This window comes from Trachurus japonicus, chromosome 14, assembly GCF_045865225.1.
Source record: "Trachurus japonicus isolate A0001 chromosome 14, Traja_1.0".
Lineage (NCBI taxonomy): Eukaryota > Metazoa > Chordata > Actinopteri > Carangiformes > Carangidae > Trachurus > Trachurus japonicus.
Window position 1 is genome coordinate 15383536 of NC_140920.1, and position 12908 is coordinate 15396443.

Consider the following 12908-nt stretch of genomic DNA (forward strand, 5'->3'; position numbering starts at 1 on the left):
GATGAGTGCGATGTACCATGTGCGAGCTCCTCAGGAAACAGGCTGCACTTTGGTTTGTGGGATTTTTTACGTGTCCCAAGGCAGATGTTCACTGATTTGGCTGGTGCAAGTAACATTTGTTTTCCGAGGGATACGAAGGAAAATATCTCACCAGATTGCGTCTGTGTGTGCGTGTGTGTGTGTGTGTGTGTGTGTGTGTGTGTGTGGAGGCAGGCCTTTTGGGGCTGCTGGATGCTTACAGCAGTGGAGCTGTACACCTGCTAAGCTTCATCAGAGGTGAGAAGTGGAGCCTAAGTGTATAATTAGCCACTCACAACAATTTAAAAGATGTGGATTAAACTATCCGCTCTTTGCTCACAGGTCTTTTAACAAACTGTTCCCTCATTTCCTCTGCTGCTGGAAAATGTTAAATAATATTTGGAGGGTGAATTTGGAGAACTTTAGTGGTTGAAGGTACACAGTGAAAATAATCTTTAGAGTCTTTATTACATGTAACTAAATAAGCATGTTTATTAAGAGTTTAAAGGGACATTGTGTAACTTCTCCTGTTATCTATTCAGGAAAATCGATTATTTCATTCAAAAGTATGTTTTTCATTAATCAGTAATCACCCCCATCAACAAACTGAAGTGTTCCTTTCAGCTCTGAATTAGCCGTTCATAGCATTCATATCTCCATGGAGCGGGTAAGATCGGTGCTGGCTGCCATGTCGTGTCGCCATGTTTTTACGTTCAGTGGCAGCGTGACCGTAGGAAACCACGGAAACTCAGCGGAGACACCGGAGCTGTCGGCTCAGGTCGAGGTGGCGTCTGTGAAAAGTCACCGCGGTAACGCAGCGAGGAGGAATGGAGCGTTACACTGATGCTGCATTCACCTGCAGTCGGGCAGACGGCCGTCAGTAACAAACCAGATGTAATTTTAGTCACAGAAGTAGAGAGAAAGCTGGTAAAACGTGGGTCAGGTCAACAATACGACATCGCCATGACAACATATTGTCACGTGTATTGTTTTGCCTCATGCTGACGGACCACTTGTTTACATAGAGGCTTGTTCATGCCGTTACCTGCAGCGGCTGTCGTCTGTCTGCCGTCTGCCCAATTTCATGTGAATGCAGCATGAAAAATACGATTGAGTTGCTTGCGATATACAACCGCAACGCTACATGGGAGTAATTCCTACACAATATACCTTTAACGCTCTAAAACTCACCTAATCTTGTTTATCGGGGCTTTGTGAGTGGAGATCAGCTCTGACTGGTGGTGGCCTGGCAACATCAACAAAAACACCAACAACTGTCCTCGCATTATGATTCAAACGTTGCACGATCATGATTGAAACACAAAGATGTCACCGTCTTCCAACTGGACCAAAGCCGCTCTGCTCCTCACAGAGAAGATCTCAGACAAAAACACCAATTTTTTTAATTTTTAATTTTATTTAACCCAGAAAAAAGACTGATTGAGAATAAAAATCTCTTTTACAAGATTAAACAGCAGCAGCACAATGAATAAAACATTTTGCATCAACACTAAAAACATGAAATGAAAACAAGAACACATATAAAACACAGAACTAAACAACATCAATGACTAAAAGTACCAAAATACAACACGATAAGTCAAAGCATCTATTTCCTGACTTACCATTTGACCATACATTTAAAATGTCTGTATTCATGTCGTACGTTTTTTCAGTATAGGTTCCCTGTCGGTCATAAAAAGAAGCTAAATGAGAAAATGAATTTTCAGGACCCCTAAAGTTGATGATTAAAAGAAACTATAGCTGCTGTGGATAGCACACCAACTGTGCCATTGGTCTTCTAAATCCAATAAGAGACAGTGTAACTAGCTTTTGTTCTGCCTACATGTCCCAGCATGCCTCATACGCACATTAGTGATGAGTCAGTTGTGAATACTTCAATTCTTTTGAATTGCGTTGTGGTACTTACAAAAGAAAAAGAGGGCCGTTAACGTCCCTTCACATCTCTGAGGGCATGTTCTCATAAAACAGCGCTGAGACGTGTCGAGGTGGGTTTATGAAACACCGTCTTTTCCATTTGTTCAGAGTCTGACTAAGTCACTCAACAGGAGAAGGAGTGAGTCCTCGTCATTGTGGCTAGTAGTGCTTCTGCTGCGGGGCAGGCATGAGTGGCATCCTGAACCTCATCTCGCCTTTTGTTGCATTTACTCAGCTGTGGATTCACTGCTTTGACTCTGGCGACGTGTTATACAATGGAAAATAGCTAGCTACCCCATAATGTTCCCCTCTGCACAGACAGACAGAGAAGTTGTGTGACTGTCTAAAAGGCTGCTGTGAAGCCAGACTGCACCGCGATACCACCAGGCGGAGAGAGACTGAAACTCAAACCCTCCCTGGGTGGTGGAAGTAATCCAGACTGCAACAGAGAGAGAGCTCTGGCAAAGTGTCGTGTTGTGGGCGTTATTCGCACGCCCACACCGACGCCGATACACGGGAAAAGTAAAGCTGACAATCGCTGAGAGGATCAATGAAGTTTACTTTTTTTTTGCCGATTACATCTATGTGTCAAATACTTAAAATCTACACAGAAAGCAGACAAAAAAAACAATTATACAGATGTTCACTGTTTCCAGCCACAGAGACAGCTCAGTAAACAGACTGCACATTTAACTACCTCTCCACTGCACTACTGTATAATTAGCCAGCTCACCCTCACCTCCAGTTGTCAGTGCATGCTGCCTGTTTAGCTGACAGCCAGGTGAGATGGCATTTTGCGCACTGATAAAGCAAAAACAGACACACACACACACACATACTACTCCCCTATCTAGCACTATCCTGGCTCTCTAAATTGCAGTAACCTTTCCTTGCTGATTATTCCCACCAACCCACTGCTTGCTAATTAATAAGCAGCAAGGGAATTCCAAGGCTGCTAATGCATTCGCTTGTCCACTGCAGCATGTAGTGATGGAGCTCACATTCATCCTCCTAGTACTTCAGCATGAGAAACAGAGCTGGTGCTAGGAGTCGAGTTTGTTTGTTCACTTCTAAAGCCTTTAATGTGCATGCATGTTAATAAGAAAATACACTACATTTAGCGATTTAGCTGATTATATAACCTTGTGGGGGGAAATGTATGCATTGAAGTTGGTGCAGGCAGCTGGAAAGCTGCACAAAAGGTGAGCTTGATGTGATTGGTAAAATGCACTCAGCATTTATGTTATGGTATTTTGCATACAGAGCATACATTTAACAGAAGGTTAAATAAAAGGTCAGACGTGTCCTTATTTTTATTAAATATGTGTGAATCAGATCATGTTCCCAGAGGATACACTCCAGCTACAAGGGCCTCGTACTTTTTCCACAGTGTCGACTGGAAGACGGACACTTTCTCCAAGGCGGCCGGCCAGCGTCATGCTAACAGAATTCACCTGACCAATCATGTGCCTCTCTCAGTTCCCAGCCAAACATAAAGTCTCACTGGTTAATGACGAGTGGCCCATCCAACATACGTAGTTTCACTACAGTCATCTGTCAATCCAATCCAACTTTACTTACAGATCACAGTTGAAAACACCGAGGTTGACCATAGTGCCGTAATAAAAATAAATACATGAAATAATATCAGACTTTTTTCCGGTTTCTTTGAAAAACATTTAATAAAAGCTCAGGATGACCATGAATAGAACTAATTTTACTGCCCACAGTTTTTCTACAGTACAGCAAAGACTTACAGATTTTACTCCAGAGGCCTACATCTAAAAGATGAACAAGTCCTCTAATGTAAAAACATTTAATTTTAAATCTGATTTATTTATATACACTTTTTAGTCTTGTGGTGTTGGGTGGAATAAAAGGAGTGTTTTAGTGTCTGAACTGCTTTTGCATTTATTCAGTTGATCCTGTTGAGTTTACTTTCCGCTAAATAATAGAAATAATACGATGTTTGAAGTTATTAAGCATAAAACTCATTGAAATATTCTCAGACTTGACACTCAAAGTAACAGATAAAAGGCTCTTTAAGATGTTACCTAACAGCGAGCCATGGCTGAAACAGAAACTCTGATCTTATTACATGGAGTTGAACACCATCTCCTGGTCACGTTGTGTACTACATTTCTTACTACAATTTTTTTTCTTTTTCTTTTTTTCTGTTTTTCATATTGAGATACAATACTGCATGTACAGGCAGACATTGGTCTCAATGATTAATAATCCTCACAGAAAAAAATTCCTCAGTGGGTGCAAATGATAAAATGAATGATGGCTGATTTCACCTACTTCAGTTTCAGAGTCCTTGTTCTGTCCATAATTGATCTTCTTGTCATGACTTATGGGACACTTAATAATATCACCTCTACTTTTCCAACTGTAACAAGTCAAAGTGTCGGCTCTGAAAACGTCCTGATCGAACCAAACCCTGTCAACCCGTGGCCCTGGATCAATAAACCCACTTTACCCAGTCGTCTCCTCAGTGAGTCCACTGGGTTTGGGATGTTCTGGGTTTAGTTGTGTGTGTGTGTGTACATCATTTCCTGCTGATGTATGACAGATGGGTGCTGCCGGCAGTGAACAGGATCGTAGTTGTTAGAGAAAGCCTTGTGGCTGCCTTGTCTGGAAGTCATAAAAAAAATACAAAACAATTGAAAGAATATCAGTAAATTAAAAAAAGAAGAAGGGAACAACAGCGAAGCTACTCACATACTACTACACTACAGCCTCGGCGAATGTGTGGAGAAGCAGTCAGTATTGTTGCTTTTAACTACAGAGGGTCTGTTTACTTGTTCACCACCTGCTGTTGCGTCACATGCCACTGTGACTCTGCCTCAGGCTATAGGTAACACTTTAAGGTATTTAGCTCTCAAAATGACTGACAGGGATTAGGGCCTGAACTGTTTCTGCGGAAAGGGGAGGGAGGCACGTCTAATAATACACTTACTGGAAAAAGAAACTCATATTACATCCACAGAACCAGAGCTTTACAAACACTGAGGCTAGCTGATGTATGAATACCAAAATTAAAAGCAACACTGGTGAAAGATGTGCTGGTGCGCGGTTTATATTCCTATCTTGTTTATCCATCGTCCAGGAGGCATCACCATTGTTCACCATGAATGAGGCGGACAAATAATTTCAAGATGCAAATGAGAAACAATTGCGGTCAGCTCTTGTGGTGGGAGTTTGCGCAGAAATCGAAAACAGTCTTCCTCTCGAAGCCCCTAGCAGTTAACAGCGGGACAAATGGGAAGATGTCGAAGTCTGAGCTTTGAATTGCTCTGACGCTCCTTTCTCGTGCCGACTACCACCTGCCACGGCTTTGACAGGTCTTGGCCGAGCTTCTGACAAGAGTAGTTATTGAAGGATGAATGTCCTTGCCTCCTCGGGAGAAGCAAAATTGCTGAGACACTTTTTTTTTTCCCGCCAACACCTGGAATTTGCTCTCTTGAAAAAAAAACAGCCGTGTTGAGCTGATGAGCTTCCCAAGGCCGTTCTGGCCTTCGGGGGAGCCAACTTCAGCCTTGCACCGGGGGCACTTGTCGTCATCATCAGGTCATCCATGAAAAGCCCTAAGAGGGCTGTTGCGAGACCGACATGGTCAGAGGGGCTTATGGCTTTCCACTTACTGGCATGATTTACATATTGATAGAAAAGCTGAAGACGGTGGCTCTAACGGCGTCCCCCGTGGAAAATCTCGCGCACATAGTGTTATGGTCTTTGCACTTCAGACTTTCTACAGTCTCAGGAACAACTGGTAAACATTAATATGGACAAGACATATCATTTCCAGCTGTGAATGAATACAAATGAAGCACAATAAGCCTTTTTTTTTTACAGGACTAAACATGAGGTTGTTTTGTTCCAGGTAAATAAAAGTAGAGGGAATGTGCTCTGCCTCCAGGCAATTTAAGATAGTGTCACAACAAAATGTATTTCACAAATAATCAAGGGAGAGAAAATCTTCCGCATAATAGAGGGGTTAAAGTCATCACCATCTAATCACTAACTAACACAGTATTTTGGCGCTTGTGGCGAACAAAAGTGAGACGAAGAATGAATCACAAGGCAGAGAGTTGAGGAGGAATCTGTGGAGACTGGTGGCACGTTTTTTTTTTTGTCTCAGCTACAAGGCTGACATAGACGGGGGCCCTTGTGAGCTGAAAGACAAGTGAAGAAGTCTATTAATCATTTATACTGCTTGGACCGTGTTCCCAAAAAGACAGCATTGTGATAACTCATTTATGGTTCCTCCACTGTCTCTCTAAAAGGGACAAGTACAAGCCGATGTTTCTGGTTTGACTCTCGTCGTCATCGCTGTCCCCGTTTGACATTATCACAGGTTCAGTCGTAAGATATCTCTGCGCTTCATCTGCAATATTTTCCAGTGGGATGGATTCATATATTCATAGAACATATGAGATAAGATACAACATTTTGAACATTTGCTTTTAGCGTAACTACTGATACATGCCTCTCTGCTTTAGGTGTGAATTACTGTCCTTTGACTCTTCTCCGTGTATACTCCCCCAGACTCTATCACTCATCACTTCACTTCTATCCAAATATAAATGCGGTCATACAGAATACTTGATGTCTTGCTTCACAATCAGACATTGCGCAATTTATGCACAGTGTATTCAAAAAGTATTCAGACCCCCTCACTTATTTTCACATTTTATGCTAATATCCTTAAAATTTGTTTTCCTCATTTTCTCACCTCGTAATGACTAGCGATTTTTTTTTTTTGGCAAATTTATTAAAAAAAGCAAAACCTAATATATCACATTAACATAAGTATCCAACCCTTTTACTCAGTACTTAGTTGAAACACCTTTTGGAAGTGATTAGTCTTCTTGGGTATGATGCCTGGATTTGGGGATTTTCTGCCATTCCTCTCTACAGATCCTCTCAAGCTCTGTCAGGTTGGATGGGGACTGTCGGTGGACGGCCACTTTCAGGTCTCTCCAGAGATGCTGGATTGGTTTCAAGTCAGGGATCTGGCTGGGCCGCTCAAGGACATTCACAGAGTGGAGCGGTGCCTGGTTTCCTCCAGATATGATGCTTAGGATTGAGGCCAAACAGTTCAATCTTGGATTCATCAGACCAGAGAATCTTGTTTCTCACAATCTGGGAGTCCTTTAGGTGCTTTTTTAGCAAACTCCAAGCAGCTTTCATGTGTCTCTCACCGAGGAGGGCTTCCATCTCGCCACTCTGCCATGGAGCCCAGATCAGTGCTGCAGCGACGGTTGTCCTTCTGGAAGTTTCTCTCATCCGGTTTGAGTGGCTTGTAGGAGCCCTGGTTGTTCCAAACTCCTTCGCTTTAGGGATTAGGGAGACCACCGAGCTCCTGGGAAACTTTAAAGCACCATAAATTGTTTCGTAGCCTTCCCCCAGATGCTGTACTTCCACAATCCTGTCTCTGAGCTCTCAGTCTGCTCTCAGTCTCCTACCTCATGGTTCGGTCTTTGCTGATTGGCGTAGCTGTAAGACCCTGTATAGACAGGTGAGACAGGTGTGTGCCTCTCAATATCATATCCAGATAGTTGGATTTACCATTAGTGGCCTCCAACCAAGGTGCTGAAACATCTCAAAGATGTCCGAGAGGGGCGGTGCGTGGTGCAGTGGTTAAGGCGGCCGCCCCATGCAGACCTTTCCTGCATGTCATTCCCCCTATCTCTGCCTCCCCCTTTCCTGTCTATCTCACTATGTACTGTCAAATAAAAAGGCGAAAAAGCCAAAAAATATACTTTAAAAGATGTCCGAGAGAAACCGGAGGGCACTGAGCTAAACCTCAACTGTCATAGTGAAGGGTTTGAAAACGTACGTCACTGTGATATTTCAGTTTTCCCTTTTTAATAAATGAGCAAAATTTTCTGAAATTCATTTTTCACTGTCATTGTTGGCTGAATTTACACGCCGAGTTAAATAAAAAAAATTTAAAAAGTCAAATACTGAAAGGGTCTGAATACTTTCCGAACAGAGTTGACGTTCAAGTGGTAGTCATGTATGAGAAGGTAAATCAAAACGGTAAAGAGTTAAACCTGTTGAACGAGCCACTCATTTTGAATTCCTCTTTTTTTTTCCTTTGTTTGATTTTGTTTTCCAATGAAATCTCTAACCTGAAACGGTGCATGACTCATGGAACAGTTGGTGCTATTCTGTGAAGAACAGGAGCTACAGCATTTGTCTCACCTCACATACACAAGACGACCTGAATAGAATACGTACAGTTTTTTTTTTTTACAGTTTCTACACAGTCTAACAACACCTAGGTAGAAACAGAGATAAGACCCAACCTGAAAGGAAAAAAAAACAACACATTTGTCAGAATGTGAAAAGTCTTATTTTCTGTCACGTCTGGCTCGTCTGTGATCATTTCTTGTGAGTTTCAGTGAAACATGTAATACTAATGTTGTCACTGACATACTGCACAGCCACACAAAAAAAGTTATTTTTGGCCACAATAATTGACAAATTAAGACCAAAGACCAAAAAACCAAAAAGAGAGAATAATAACTAACAAAGCAGTGTTATTGTCTGTACTTGTCAACGATCTGCCTGCAGCCAGTTTTGAAGATGAGAGGCGAGTAGCTCTCTGCATCGGAAACTTACTGTGCATTACAAAATGTTTGCAAGCTTGGGGGTAGCTTGTTAGCGGTTTTTAATTTAACGGCCATTCATTTTATCTCCCAAATACATGAAACATTACAAGGGAAACAAGACAAAGATGTTGTCTATTGCTGCTGTTCTGTTTAAAGCTCCAAATATGTTAAGTATGAGGATCTAGAAAGATGGCAGTGTTGTAGCAACCGGCTGCTCGTAACACGTGATGTTTCCCTGTCAGGTTCTAGTACAGGGCGTGTACACGCTGTCAGTCAGGGTACAAAGAGGAAGTAGGCATTTTATTGGTTTACAGTAACAATTAATTTTAAGCCGCGTAGTAACATGCTTGCACTTGTGAATATTTTCGAAGAACCATACCACTTGAGTGACAAGCGCCAACTTTGCGTCTAGGCGTGTCTCGCTTTATTCATGCATGGATGGTGCAATGGAATTCACAGATGGGCCGTGCCTCCATCTCGGTTACCAAGAACCTTCATGCAGTGAAATAAAAACAAACGTGTCCTCAGCTGACTTTTCGATAGTGCAAAACAATGATATAATAAGCGGTAAAGTTGTGGTGACGCTGGACGGACCGGTCCAACGAGTCGAGCACAGTGGCCTCTTAATGCACAGTTTGCATGGGAGACGCATGGCACGTCCACACACAGGTGAAGAAGGAAAGTCTTCGCTTGGCTTTGTCAGAGCGGGTTGACGCGAGGTCACGACTCACCTGGGAGAACAAATTTGCATACTCTCTCTGACTTATGTAATTTTGGTGTTATTTCATAATATCTATAATGTTGCGAAATTAAACCTGTTACCAAACAATCAGCGTAAAACAATCACGAGTAGCTGAAAGTATAAATAGAACAATCCTGAGAAAAAACCTGAACGCTTCTTCGCACACATCACCAGATTTCTACCACGTGGGCTTAAAAACACAGCTGGGCTTTGGAGGGAACATTTTTTTAAACGGAAATAACATTTTAATTGCACTGAAAATTAGATGAAAACTAATTCCACCTGCCCTAGATGTCAGTTGTCATCTAACCTACTGTATAATGAATTGTATGGCCTGCCTGTGAAATGAGTAGCCTGTGGGTCATTCACTTTATGGAATATTAAAACACAACTCGAAGCACAAGGACAGGACCAGTACAATAATATTTTTAGCCAATAAGGAAGCTGTAATGACGTGTTTCCAGTTAGACAGAAATCATAGACAATAACTTGCCATGTCCCAATTTTAAGCCAGCTAAATTACTGCTCGCAAACCGTCGGACCAGCCTTAGTGAAATGTTGTCCTGCGTGTCCTCAGATTTGGCAAAGCAACTCATAATAAAACAGACATTATCATCTCACCGAATATGACTTTGAAATACAAGACACCTGCTGACCAGTATAGGCTTGTTTTTTTTGTTTTTTTAATTAGGGGACTTCTATTTGAACATTGGGGAGCACATGCTGAATAGATGTCCACCAAGTCATAATATTGCACCCTGTAGATTGTATTGAAGGTGGAGGAGACAAGACATGACATGACAGGTACAGCATGTTGCTGTTTTACCACAGAGAATATTTAAGTGGTGACTGCGCTTCAGTTTTCATGTGAAGGACTAATCACAAAAGACGCCCTCCTGAACGGACTGCAGTGTCATGGCTTGCACAAGGTCAAGCTAAGAACTGATTCAATTTGAATTCAATGTAGAAAAAAAAGCCTTTTTTTTTTAAACAAGGCACCCTTTCAATTGCATGGATTATTTACATTTGGACTACACATAGCCTAACACCATATCCCTGATCTTAATGTCTTCCGTATGTATATGTGACTGTATCCTCATGTGTATCAGGGACACCTCAGGGAGAGTGTTCAAGCTTTATTCTGTCCTAGTTTATTGTCAATATCTCCTGAATACGTCGTACAGAAGCTTTGACCCAGTGCTGGTAATAATGTGTCTCATCTCAGAGCTGTCGTCTCTCACGTCTGATTGACTCTTCTTCATCAGAGAACCATTGTCTTCATCATCTCCATCAAAGAAATTCAGCCTTATGATTATATATTTATTCACTTTATTTTTAGAGCATATCTTTATTTTTGTGTTATTGCATTTTTTATTTCTCATTAATGTGGTGCACTTGTGAAAGATGGGTGTATAATTGTAATTTGTATTTTATACGTATTATCATTTAATTGCAGTTTTAATAAATAAATTATTTAAAATAATAATAATAATAAGCAAGGGCAGTAACAGGTTTTTTGAAACTGGAGTGGATGTCATTGTAACTATCCAGTGATTTTCCCATGCTTTTGTATTTGTTCCAAAACAAACAGGAAAACGCAGAGTTTTTTTTTTTTTTTTAATTAGATGTATTCTCAAGGTTGCTGCAGTAGGCTATGATAAAGGTAAATCCAGTTCAGCATGCACAGCACTCAGTGGCACCACTAAAACAAAATATTATCCCCGCTGAATCCGCCCTGCACGTGTTGCCGGCTGAGCCGTGTTAATCAAGGGAAGTATCTGAAACAAAGTGTACCGGGGAACGCGTGCACGGCCCCCGATCTGTGCAGGACGATCACTTTAGGATCCTAATATGACTCAATTCTGACTTTCAATTCATATTAAACGCGTTTTAAAAACGTGCCTGGGTGCCGGGATTGGCAAAAGCAGCGCATTAAGGCCGGCGGCGGTGTTCCTACGGTGTTCTTGGTTAATGTAGGTCAAAGCAGTGACGGAAGGGTGTCCTCCGTTGAACCCGCCGTATTAATCCACATCGCAGTCCTGCAGATGGCGCGCACAGTCAACCGAGTGCCCTGGGTGCTCACCACCACGGTGCTCACACAACAGTCTGCGTACGGAGCTCTACCCTCATGCCTGAGAGCTGAGAGATGGCGGTTTGTCTGAAGCAGGCTGCACCTCTGTCTCCCCCGTAGAGCTCGTCGGAGTGTGGCCGTGGAAGCAAAGTTCAAGAGTGCAGGGGGGTATTGTTGTTTCCACGCAGGTTTTATTATGTGCACGAGCTCGCGAAGCTCGGACTTTTTTTTTTTTTTTTTTTTTATCAGGCGAGCCGATCGAGCGTAACCTTAGTTGACCTCTTTGTCAGTGTGTGGTGAAGATGCAGAGCTGCCGCCACTGAACATCCTCTGCCCCGCACAGCACACACACACACACACCAATCACACACATGAATATTTTATTGAAAGTATCTGATAGACTCTACCCTCCGCGTGCTTCATTATTCTGATCTGAACTTCAGACACGCGTGTGCGCACACACACGCACACCTGTCACTGTCTAGACAGGGAGGGGGCATTAAGGCGGTGGGTGCGGGGGGATCCCACATGACCCATTACTGCTTTATTCTCTGGCAGCCTGGGTATATCTCAAGGCGCTGGATCATGACAAAAAAAAAAAAAAAAAAAAAAAAACGAAAAATAAAAAACAGGAAAATAAACCAACAACAACAAGAGAAAACAGGAATCACTTTACCTAATATGATTGGCCAGCTGAACCGACACCGATTTTTTTCCCCCGCTCGCTAACTCGAGGTCAGCTCGGGACGTTAAAAAATAAATAAATGAGAAAATAGAAATGCGTAGAAAGTAGAAGACACGGCAGACAATCTAGCTTGTTGGTGCCGGAGATGATTGACGGCGGCGCGGGCCAATGGGAGAGCGCGGCGCAGCTGGCTCACTGTACTGGCAGAGGCGGCGTCCAATGCAAAGTTCAGACACATGATGGACACATAACTGACGTCCTCCCCTCGCCCCCACCACCACCACCACCCGTCCTTTTGATCCAGACGGGATAGATTTGAGAGTTCATTCACATTTGTGTGCGCCGATATTTTGAGCAGGGAGCAGCGGAGCAGTGGAGCGTGCACGGCGAGAGGGGGACATGGGAATTAAATGTGAATACACGAAATAAAAAAAAAGCGGGGATTTCATGGGCGCGGAGTGGTTTCTCGCTGCACGGGGTGCAACATCACAGCGGACCTGTTTGAACCCACCACCACCACCACCACCACCACCCTCCCACCTCTGTCCTTTACAGGTTTCATTGCGCACCATGACTTCTATTTATAAAAATCGCTGTGTTGCAAGAGAGGAAACTTAAACAGGCTCGAGTAGGAGGAACACTACTACTACAACTACTATTACTATAACTCCCACCACTTCCAGAGAGCCATAATGGAGCAGGTCTTTCCGTCCCATTGTGCTCCCTGCGATTGGGGCACAGTAATGTTGACGGATTTCTGATCCAACCCAAGACAGCGCACTGTTCTTCCAATAGCAGCTTTAAGTGAAAAGGCGTGCCTGCCTGCCTGCC